The sequence below is a fragment of the Sinocyclocheilus anshuiensis genome, unplaced genomic scaffold, assembly GCF_001515605.1.
Source record: "Sinocyclocheilus anshuiensis isolate Anshui unplaced genomic scaffold, SAMN03320099.WGS_v1.1 scaffold519, whole genome shotgun sequence".
Lineage (NCBI taxonomy): Eukaryota > Metazoa > Chordata > Actinopteri > Cypriniformes > Cyprinidae > Sinocyclocheilus > Sinocyclocheilus anshuiensis.
The window spans coordinates 126,596-137,247 of NW_015549637.1; the positions used below are offsets into that span (position 1 = coordinate 126,596).

The 10,652-nt window shown below is 33.9% G+C and overlaps 1 pseudogene; it reads left to right on the top strand.

The window, feature by feature from the left end:
• Positions 1-10,652, top strand: part of LOC107659788 (MAM domain-containing glycosylphosphatidylinositol anchor protein 2-like) — a 178,093-nt pseudogene that overhangs the window by 68,759 nt on the left and 98,682 nt on the right.

Consider the following 10,652-nt stretch of genomic DNA (forward strand, 5'->3'; position numbering starts at 1 on the left):
AGAACAGCATTTATTTGAAATAGAAATCTTTTGTGACATTATAAACGCCATTATTTTCACTTTTGATCAATTTAATGATCAAGATGAATAAGAGTATTAATTTTTTTTTTTTTAAAGTAGTGTATCACAGTTTCCACCAAAATATTGTGCAGCACAACTGTTTTCAACATTGATAATAATCAGAAATGTTTCTTGAGCAGCAAATCAGCATATTAGAATGATTTCTGAAGATCATGTGACACTGAAGACTGCAGTAATGATGCTGAAAATACAGCTGCGCATCACAGAAATACATTACAGTTTAACAGATATTCACATAGAAAACAGCTATTTTAAATTGTAATAATATTTCACAAACTTTACCATATTTTTGATCAAATAAATGCAGCCTTGATGAGCAGAAGATACTTCTTTCTAAAACATGAAAAATACACCACAGGTATCCATATCTTCATTATATACACATATATTGTGTATGTAATGGTTACTTATAATTCATATCATGTTTGAATGGAATGCTCATTATTTCTATAATTTTGTTTGGACTCAAAATGACCAGATTCACCTTTAAATGCAAACCAGCAATATAGTTTATATTGATGCAGTGAAGCGTCAGAAGCGGAAAGCTCCCGTGTAAATGTGAATATTTGAGGATGGTGGATCTGCTGAGGCTGCAGAACAGACAGAAACTTTCAGTGTGATTTAATGGGGATGAAGGGATGAACCGATGAACTTATTAAACTCCCACAGTCCATGCCTGAAAGTCTCGACTCTTATGAGATTTACCTTGAATCGTTAGAATTCTGTGTTTTGAAAGCCTGTTCATTTTCTCTCTGCAGTATGACAAGCACCTGTATATTTCAGAAATAAGAGCAAGGCTTTATATTGTTGGTTTCCGGCAGAAGCTCGTCTTTGTTGAATCTTCTCACGTTGATCCCGGCCGACTCGGTTCATATTCACGACGACACCTCAGTTTGAAATGACTGTCAGATTAATCACACAGCACTGAAAGTGAGGATTTAGAGTCTGTCTGTCCTCTCAGGCTCCGGCTTTCACACAGCAATACTCAAACACTCGCTCACATGGCTTTAGAAATCGAACGGAGTCATCCATGTGTTTAATTATCTTAAAATGTTTTGTGTTTGTGAAGTTTAACATGTCTGTATGAAAGAAGTCTCTTCTGCCCATCAAGGCTGTGTTTATTTGATCAGAAATACAGTAAAAATTGTGAAATATTATTACTATTTTAAACAGCTGTTTTCTATGCGAATATCTGTTAAACTGTAATTTATTTCTGTGATGCGCAGCTGTATTTTCAGCATCATTACTGCAGTCTTCAGTGTCACATGATCTTCAGAAATCATTCTAATATGCTGATTTGCTGCTCAAGAAACATTTCTGATTATTATCAATTTTGAAAACAGTTGTGCTTATGAATATTTTTGTGGAATCCATGATACATTTTATTTTTCAAGATTCGCAGATGAACAGAAAGTTCAAAGAACAGCATTTATTTTCTGTGACTTTTAATCAGTTTAATATTTTCCGTGACTTTTAATCAATTTAATGCGTCCTTGCTGAGTAAAAGTATTAATTTCTTTCAAAAACAAATCTTACTGGTCTGACGTATAATATGCTGTTATATCAATTTCAGAAGCTGCAGACCTCATTCTGTAAAAACATGGATCATAAATTTAGATCTGAAGCCATAATGCCAGTATTTATTATTTGGCCCATGGATAAAATAGTCTGAAATATTGTGTTCAGAATAGTCACTTCATCTTATTGCCCTCATAAACATTTGTCATCTGTTTAATCTTCGAAACCAAGGTCAGTTATTGATTTTTATAGAGTAAGATACTTAATACCCGAGTTATGAATTGCAGTCAATGTTTCAATGCTTTGTTTGTAAGGTGACTGAATTTGAACAGCGCCTATAAATAAATAGGATAGTTTTTTCCTGAGGTTAAATTTATGGCACTAATGAGTTGGGCGGCCCGAATCACGCAGAATGACAAAAACAGACCCTCCTTCTACGTGTCCCGACTTTCCCAAGATCCCATGACTGGGACGCTCAATCCTCATCAGATCCTCCCCTCGGTTCTAGAGGAACACAACGGTTAATCTCCGTCTCGACTGGGATGTGATGGTGAAATAAAGTGAATGGCAGCATGTGGTATCACCTTGTCACTCCGCTTGACATTGCAGAACACGCAGCGTCTTAGCACGCTAGCTAAATTGACACTGGCATTGTCGAGACGAAATGCTGTGGAGGGGCTCCCAGAGGACTTGCGCTGGCATTTGTTTGACAAACGAGTGACTGTGACATAGTGCCACACAGCATCTTCACACACACGGCTGTAGAAAGATGCGACTTCAACTGAAAATGTCAGACGTGTTGAGTTGAGGATCGAGAGCTGGCTGCTTTAAAAAAACAACAAAAAAAACACTGGAACCAAATGGTTTTCAAGACATTTGATTAATAAGTTTCTCACAAATCTCATCTGTGCTTGTGAAAGTTGTTGCGTTTGATTGCTTGTGCAAAGACTAAAGCAAAAACCATCTAAAGAGTAAACAGCGAGTTTAATTCACAGCATGATTCATTGTTTTCAAGGTCGGGTTGCTGCAGTTTCAGGTTCAGCATCCACATTTATTTCAGACCTGCGTTCCAGATTTCTGCAGACTAACAAGCTTTGACTTGCAGAGTTTTGATGCTTTGCCTGACGGTATGACTTGTGTGGGTGGTTTATAGTTGCACGCTGTCGGGTCGTATAAAGAGATGCACAAAATAGCAAGACACTACAGGAGAACAGGGTACAAACTAATAGATATCAACTAATTTAACTAATAGATATCACCACACCCAGTTGATTAATCACAATACATTAAGACACTTGTTTTGTATTACACGTTTTTTTGAAATGTCATGTTTAAATACGCAAATGAGGCACTGTCTAATGAAATATCCACTAATTTGCATTAAATTTACAGAATAGATAAACATTGGTTCAGAATTCTTGTTTGATTTTGTTACCATATTAGAGTTAAAGGTTTTTATGGAGGGACTTTTGGATTTCTCTTTTTATCACTCAGGAAAAAAATACATTTTAACCATGTTTTTAGAAGTAAAATGTTAAATACATATCAGACAAATTATATATGAACAAACCCCTCAGTAAAAATCTTCAGAATATAGATAAGAATAAAACTCTAAGTTTTGGTGTATGTAAGTGCTGCTGAAGTGGAGAAAAAACTTTTAAAGATATGTATTGGAATTGAAATCTATAGGCGCAAATAGATAAAGTATAATAAAACAAATGCTTAAATGTGTATTTTGGATGTTGTATTTCCACTAGTCTGAACATTGGTTCAAAGTTCTTCTTTGATTTTGTTGACAGAGTTAAAGATTTTTACAAAAGGGATTTTGGATTTCTATTTTTATCTCTCCATAAATTAGAAAATGCTGTCAACAGACAGAAAAAATACATTTTCGCCATGTTTAATAACATGTTAAATATATATCAGGTGAATGATATGTGATCAAACCCCTCAGTAAAAACATTCAGAATATAGGTAGGAATAAAACTGTAAGTTTTGGTGTATGTAAGCGATGCTGAAGTGGAGGAAAAACTTTTAAAATATGTTTTGTAATTGAAATCTACAGATGCAAGTGCATTAAAACAAACGCTTAAATGTGAATTTTTTATGTTTTATTTCCCCTAGTCTGAACATTGGTTCAAAATTCTTCTTTGATTTTGTTGACATGTTAGAGTTAAAGATTTTTACAGAAGGGATTTTGGATTTCTCTTTTTATCACTCCAAAAATTAGAAAATACTGTCAACAGACATAAAAATATACATTTTCGCCATGTTTAATAAAATGTTAAATATATATCAGGTAAATGATATATGAACAAACCCCTCAGTAAAAATCTTCAAAATATAGGTAGGAATAAAACTGTAAGTTTTGGTGTATGCAAGTGCTGCTGAAGTGGAGGAAAAACCTTTTAAAGATATGTATTGTCACTGAAATCTATAGACGCAAACAGGTAACGTGTCATAAAACAAACACTTACAGTAAATGTGTATTTTGGATGTTTTCTTTCCACTAGTCTGAAAGAAGACATGTTATAGAACCAAAATTGACCAGTGCATAAAAAAAAAAATTGCCTGTTGTATTTTGCCTTTTTCTGTGGTGTCCACTAAGATCAGCAGAGTTGAGTTAAAAAGGCCGTTTGCAGCTGTAATATGTGAAACGCTTTTATAGATGTAGATTATTCACATGCATCAGACATGCATCGCTGCTTCTGCACTGATTCATGCAACATTAACATGCATATATGGTTCCTTCAGCGCTCCATTAGACTCTAAATGGTGCGTAATGTGTGAAATGGTATGATTAGAGATTGAAGTGTTTTTTTTTTCTCATGCAGATTCGATGGACCAAGACAGCAGGAAGTGTTTCGGACCGATTCCAGGACTCCAGCGTGTTCAACGAAACCCTCAACATCGCGAAGATCCACAGACATCAGGGTGGACGCTATTACTGCAAGGCCGAGAACGGACTGGGTTCACCGGCCATCAAGTCCATCAGGGTGGACGTCTACTGTGAGTTCAGCTCAGATGTTTGGTCTAAATGTCCTGTGGAGAAATAATAGCACTGCAAATGAGTCACTAGTCGTAATCCAGCAAATGAATGTGAAGCAGTTCAGATCATTTGATAAGAAACGTTTGAGCTCAAATTGAAATCTCTGATTTTGATTTGCAGCACAGTTTGAGAAATGTGAGATTGCTGGGGTGTTTTTTGTGGGAGAAACATTTGAGAAGCAAGTTAATCTTGATGCAGTTTAACAGAAACAGCTGAGATGTTACAGAGATCTCACTGGTGATTACTCTTTTCTGTGAGTGGTTTCTTTGTGTGGATTGCTGGCGTTGCTGAATTACAGTCAGTGTGAACAGTGTTTTTTTTTTTTTTTTATGTAGACTGCATGAACTCTTTCTTAACAGAAAGAATAAAATCAAATGGAGGTTGTTTTCTATGGAAGTCCATTTCTGCCACATTATTAAAAAAAATTATAAATAAATGAAAGTAATTGTGACATTTCATCTCACAGTTCTGATTTTGTTTTCTTGCAATTCTCACCACAAAAAAAGTCATGAATAAACAAGTGAATAAACTCAGAATTGAAAGATATTGCAAGAGTTTCTGAGTATACATCTCACAATTCTGACTTTACATATTGCAAAAAAAAAAAAAAGAAAAAAAAAAAAAGAAAAGTAATTGCGACTTATCTCAAAATTCTGACTTATCTGGCAGTTATAAGTGTATATCTCACAATTCAGACTTTTCTTCTCAGAATTGCGAGTTTATATCTTGCAGTTTTGAGTTTATACAGTATATCGTAATTCTGAGTTTATATCTTGCAATTCTTAGTTTATTTTTCTCTTAGAATTTCAGGAAAAAATTCTGAATTGTGAGATAAAGTCACAATTACCTTTATTTTCTTTAAACAAATTTCTATACCTTCCACCTACAGAAAGTGCATTAGATCTGAGCAGTTCTTCAAAGTGGGGAAGTGTACGGATGCATGAAGTTTAAGGATTACATGATTTTGTTCTATTTTTTACGATTGTTGATTTGATGTAGAGAGCACAGTGAGACCTGTGTAGAAGCCAAGTCAGACTATATGACGTCAGTGGCCTTTTATGTCAGACTTAATGTTGTCCATCTCGTTTAAGATTTTGGCAATAATTGACAGCAGTTGAAGCTGAAGTTTCAAAAGAGGGAATTGCATCGTTTTTATCAATAAAGATGATCGAGAGGAGACATTATGACATTACTGGGCAGAGAGAGGAGGACTAGAATAAAAACAAATGACAAATTCAAACCTGTGTTTCCCAAAACACACGTATCCAACCACCACGCCACAGCTCTGAGAATATGTGGAGTTCTTTTAGGAATATTTCTTATGTTCTTTGATGTAGAAACCTTAAAGGCAATGTCCAAATCTTTCTTTACATCTAGAGATAAAGAGTTAGATGCGTAACTAAAATTAACTTGATTTCTCATCAGCATCTATGAGTCAAACAGACAAAACCTCTCAAAAACATCATATTTTCAGGTCCTGTTTTTTTATGCAAATTTTCAGAAAATTTCATGCAACCCCTCTAAATTCTTATTACTGTAATCAAAAAAAACATTCAATTGTGAAGTGTTTATACATCATGCTAGTACTTGTACTTAAAATAAATTATGCTGATAAATAAAAAAAACTGTATTGAGATTCTAATGAGAATCACTGTTGAGAATAATGAGTTTCAAAAACAAAATGTTAATTTAAATTGTGAAGTGTTTATACATCATTCTAGTAAAAAAGTATTATATGAAGTATTGAATGAATGAGATTCTAATGAGAATCACTGTTGAGAATTATGAGAGTCAGGAAAACAATTAAAAATAAAACAACCGATTACAAATTATAATAATGAGAGTTAGGGCAGAAATGTGTTGAATTGTCATGAAAATAATGTTGCAATGCAGAAAATGTTAATGGTCCTACAGTAAGCTTCATATACTTTATGCAAAATAAAATGTTGATTTTGGGGTGATTATGATTCTGACATTTTAATCAAACGAGCGTTCCAGCATCTCCTCTGTAGTGATCCAGAACATCAACCCGAACCCAACAGATCCTCAGAATCGTACAGGAGCATTTGATCGGCTCGGTGTTTCTGTAACGCTGCCGCTTTGTCTTCAGTCACTGCCGGATCAATTTCACAGATCCAGGTAGAAGCAGGAGAGGTGTGGAGGATTGTGTTTCAGCTTTGAACTGCAGCCGCTGTGAGGAGAGAGGATTCCCACGAGCTGTTTGATAGAGCGGCCAAAACTCTCAGCCTCTCTTGACATGAGCTTCAGATCTGAGACCTGAACCACATCCAGATCCTCTGCAGTAATAGAGGAACTGCTCTGGGCACAGGTGGACCGCAAGACCATAACCGTTACTAGTTATTTATTTAGCTGTAAATTCACAGAACATACACTACTCTTTAAAATTTTGGATTAAATATTTTGAAGTTTCTTCTTTCACAAAGGCTGCATTTATTTGATCAAAATACAGTAAAAAATTCTGAACTATTACTATACTTTAAAACAGCTGTTTTCTATGTGAATATGTGTTAAACTGTCATTTATTTTGATACACTACTTTTAAAAAAAAAGAAATTAATACTTTTATTCATCAAGGATGCATTAAATTGATCAATAGTGACAGTAAATACATTTATAATGTTACAAAATATTTCTATTCCAAACAAATGCTGTTCTTTTGAACTTTCTGTTCATCTGTGAATCCTGAAAAATAAAATGAATCACGGTTTCCACAAAAATATTAATGTTTTCAACATTGATAATAATCAGAAATGTTTCTTGAGCAGCAAATCAGCATATTATAATGATTATATATATTATAACATGTCATTATAATATTATATAATATATTATTTATGCATTTATTTAAACATTGGAAATCTGAACATTGGATAAAACTGATTAAAAAATATTGTTTGATTTTGTTAAAGTATTATTAGTGTCAAAGGTGTTACAGTTTTCTCTTTGGATTTCTCTTTTTATCATTATTTATTTTTTCATCATATTTAACAAAATTGCTTAAAATATAAAAATACATTTAAAATATAAATTAAAATTAATATGAAATTACAAACAAATTTATACAATTAAAATATGAAAAATATTAAAAAAATAAAATATCAAGTTCATGTCATGTTAACCAAAAATATCACAGTACATCATACTAAAATAATACTAATAACCTTCTGGTCACCAGGTCAGATCTTTGGATTTGAAATGAAATCAGAATTTATTTTCTGTTTGGTAAATGCGTGAAATGTCATGGGATAGTAGTTGTGAGACTGTAGTTTAGTGTGTGTTTGAGGCAGATGTAAATCAGTCTGTATATATGCTGTTTCAGGAATATGAGATGTAAAGTGAATGTGGAGTCTGAATGTCACTGGTTCCTTGGCTGCTGCTTTAAACATGTGCCTTTTCCTCCTGGTTTTCATTAGCTGGAGAATCGCGCTGAAAGGTGCCGTTCCTCTGGAGAAATGCTAAAGTTGTCCCCGCGGGCCGAGCGTAATTGATGGTTCGCTGCCAGTGCCGCTATTTTTAGCCCACTGTAGCCTTGATTGTTATTTAGCATTGAAATTGCTGTTTCGGACGTCGAGCCTCTGAAAAACCTTCAGCGAAACATGAAAAACTGTGTCGGGCCGCTTTGGCCTTTGTCAGCGCGTCACGCAGCCCATCGGCGGGATGGACAGTCCCATTAAAGCAGAGGTTTGCTGAAGAGAAACGCCGGAGATTAAAGCGAGAGAAACGACCCGAGACGCTGTCAGAGAAAACCAACACAAACGACTCCTAGAGAGTTTTAAACTTTGCTTTATTCATTCATTCATTCATTCATTCATTCATTTATTTATTTTTAAAAAACGCTTCTTTTGTTTACTGTGTGGAGACGTGCTGATATCGCATTTGGTCTCGTTCTGTATCGCGTATCTTGTCAGTGTCTGCGCTTGCTTGGCCATTTGTTGCAGAGAAAATAAGGAAAGTGTGTCCAGCTGAATTAATTTAGTATTTTGTTAGACGGGTATAAAAAAGCTTAGTTCACCGCGAAAGCGGTCGCGTGAAGGCCTCCTCGTGTGCAGACCGAAGAGTTTAAAGACCATCGACTCTAGCGTGCGACACCGGCAAAGGATAAGTATCGCTTTTTATTTCTCCTCTTTCCTATTACTTGTTTCACTTCTTTTTCCGTTTTTATAACCATTTCTTACTATGTGTAAGTAAGTTGTTGTTTTTTAGCATGTGTGTTTGGCAGTGTTATTTTTTAGGATTACTGATAAACTACTGTCGTTTGATTTGTATTATTTGTATTTGTTATTTATTTGCGTCTAATAAATGACTAAATAAATAAATACATTTATTTAATAATGTATTAATTATGATTATATATTATATATAATATATTGTTAAAATAATTATGTAATTATTATAATTATTTATATTTCACTATTAATAAATTGTTTTATTAATAATAATTTATTAATAATTGTTAAAAATGTATAATTATTAAAAATATATATTATTATTATTTCTCTTTAACTATATTGATAATGTAAGAAAAGTCTAGTTATTTGGTTATAAATCAGTGTCGCTGATTTGCATTTGATTAATTACTTAAAAATATTTATATTCCTTCAACATTTTAATAATATGTATTATAATTAAGATATAAATAATATATAATTATTTATAATTATTTATCTTTCATTATATTGATACTATATGTGAGTCTGTTTGCTTGGTTATTAATTTGTGTTTTAGTGATTTAATCACTGTGAAATATTCCTATTCCTTCAAAATTTAAATAATTTATGAATTATTATATATGTTATATAAATATTATAATTACTTCTCTTTCACCATATTGATACTGTACTGTTGGTTATACATTTAAATTATAACTTAAAAACGAATTAAAATGTTGCTCATTTGCATTTAATTAATCACTTATTCGTTTTTACATAATAACTTTACTTGATTTAAAATTGTTCAGATTATGAAATCTTTTTGTTTATTTCCAGGTTTAATTTAAAAGTCCCAAAGTGTTTTGCAGCCAATATTTTCTTGCAGTTTTCATCTATATCCTTTCGTGCATCATCCCTATTGAAATCAATCATTCAAAGCATTTGAATATTCAAAAGTGATGATAATTTCCCATTAGACACATAATTAATTGCCATTTGACTTTTGGGGTTAGTTATAATTAGGTGAATTCCAGTGTTTCAGTTTGCTGTCGCTGTTATTTTGGGAAATCAGGATGAGGTGCTGCATTAAACCTGAATGTGTTTCGTTGGTGAGCTGTCGCTCCTCAGAAAGCGATCCTTTCCGTCTGATACTGGTCTAGTCCTGCCAGACCTGTCGCACAGAGCAGCGGGTGGGTTATGGATCAGTTATTAGAGGGAATTTGGAGGTGATTTCCCAGGATGCTTTGCTCAGTTGGTTTTCCAATCTCCATCAGCTGCGGTGAGCACCAGCAGAACGGCTCATCCGCGTCTCGCTGGCCTTTCTTAAACACTTTTCCAGCGTAGAAAAAAAAGCCTACTTTCCTTCTTTTTACATCAAAATTGACTTAAATGTCTCCCTGTTATATTGAATGTTTGATAAATCAAATATTGTATAATATTTACATAATGTTGTCCTTAGCTGATGCGGGGCCCTGTGTGAGGTAGGGACTGGTGCGACCGCACCAGTTGCAACCCCCTAAGGACGGCCCTGGTTGATATCATTATATACTGTAAACAACTTTCTCCACCTCTGAAATTAGAGCTGTGCTGCATCTGTTCTCCTCTCATCTTGTCTCGTCTCGTCTCTTCTATTCTCATTTATTTTTGTATCTTTTCTTCTCGTATCTTCTCTGTTATTATTTTCTTCTTTTCACACATCGTCTCATCTCTTCTCATCTCATCTCGTCTCTTCTCTTCTCTTTTCATCTCTTTTATATTTTCTTCTTTTCATACATTGTCTCATCTTGTCTCTTCACTTCTCACAATCTTGTTGTCTCGTTCTCTCCTCTCCTCTC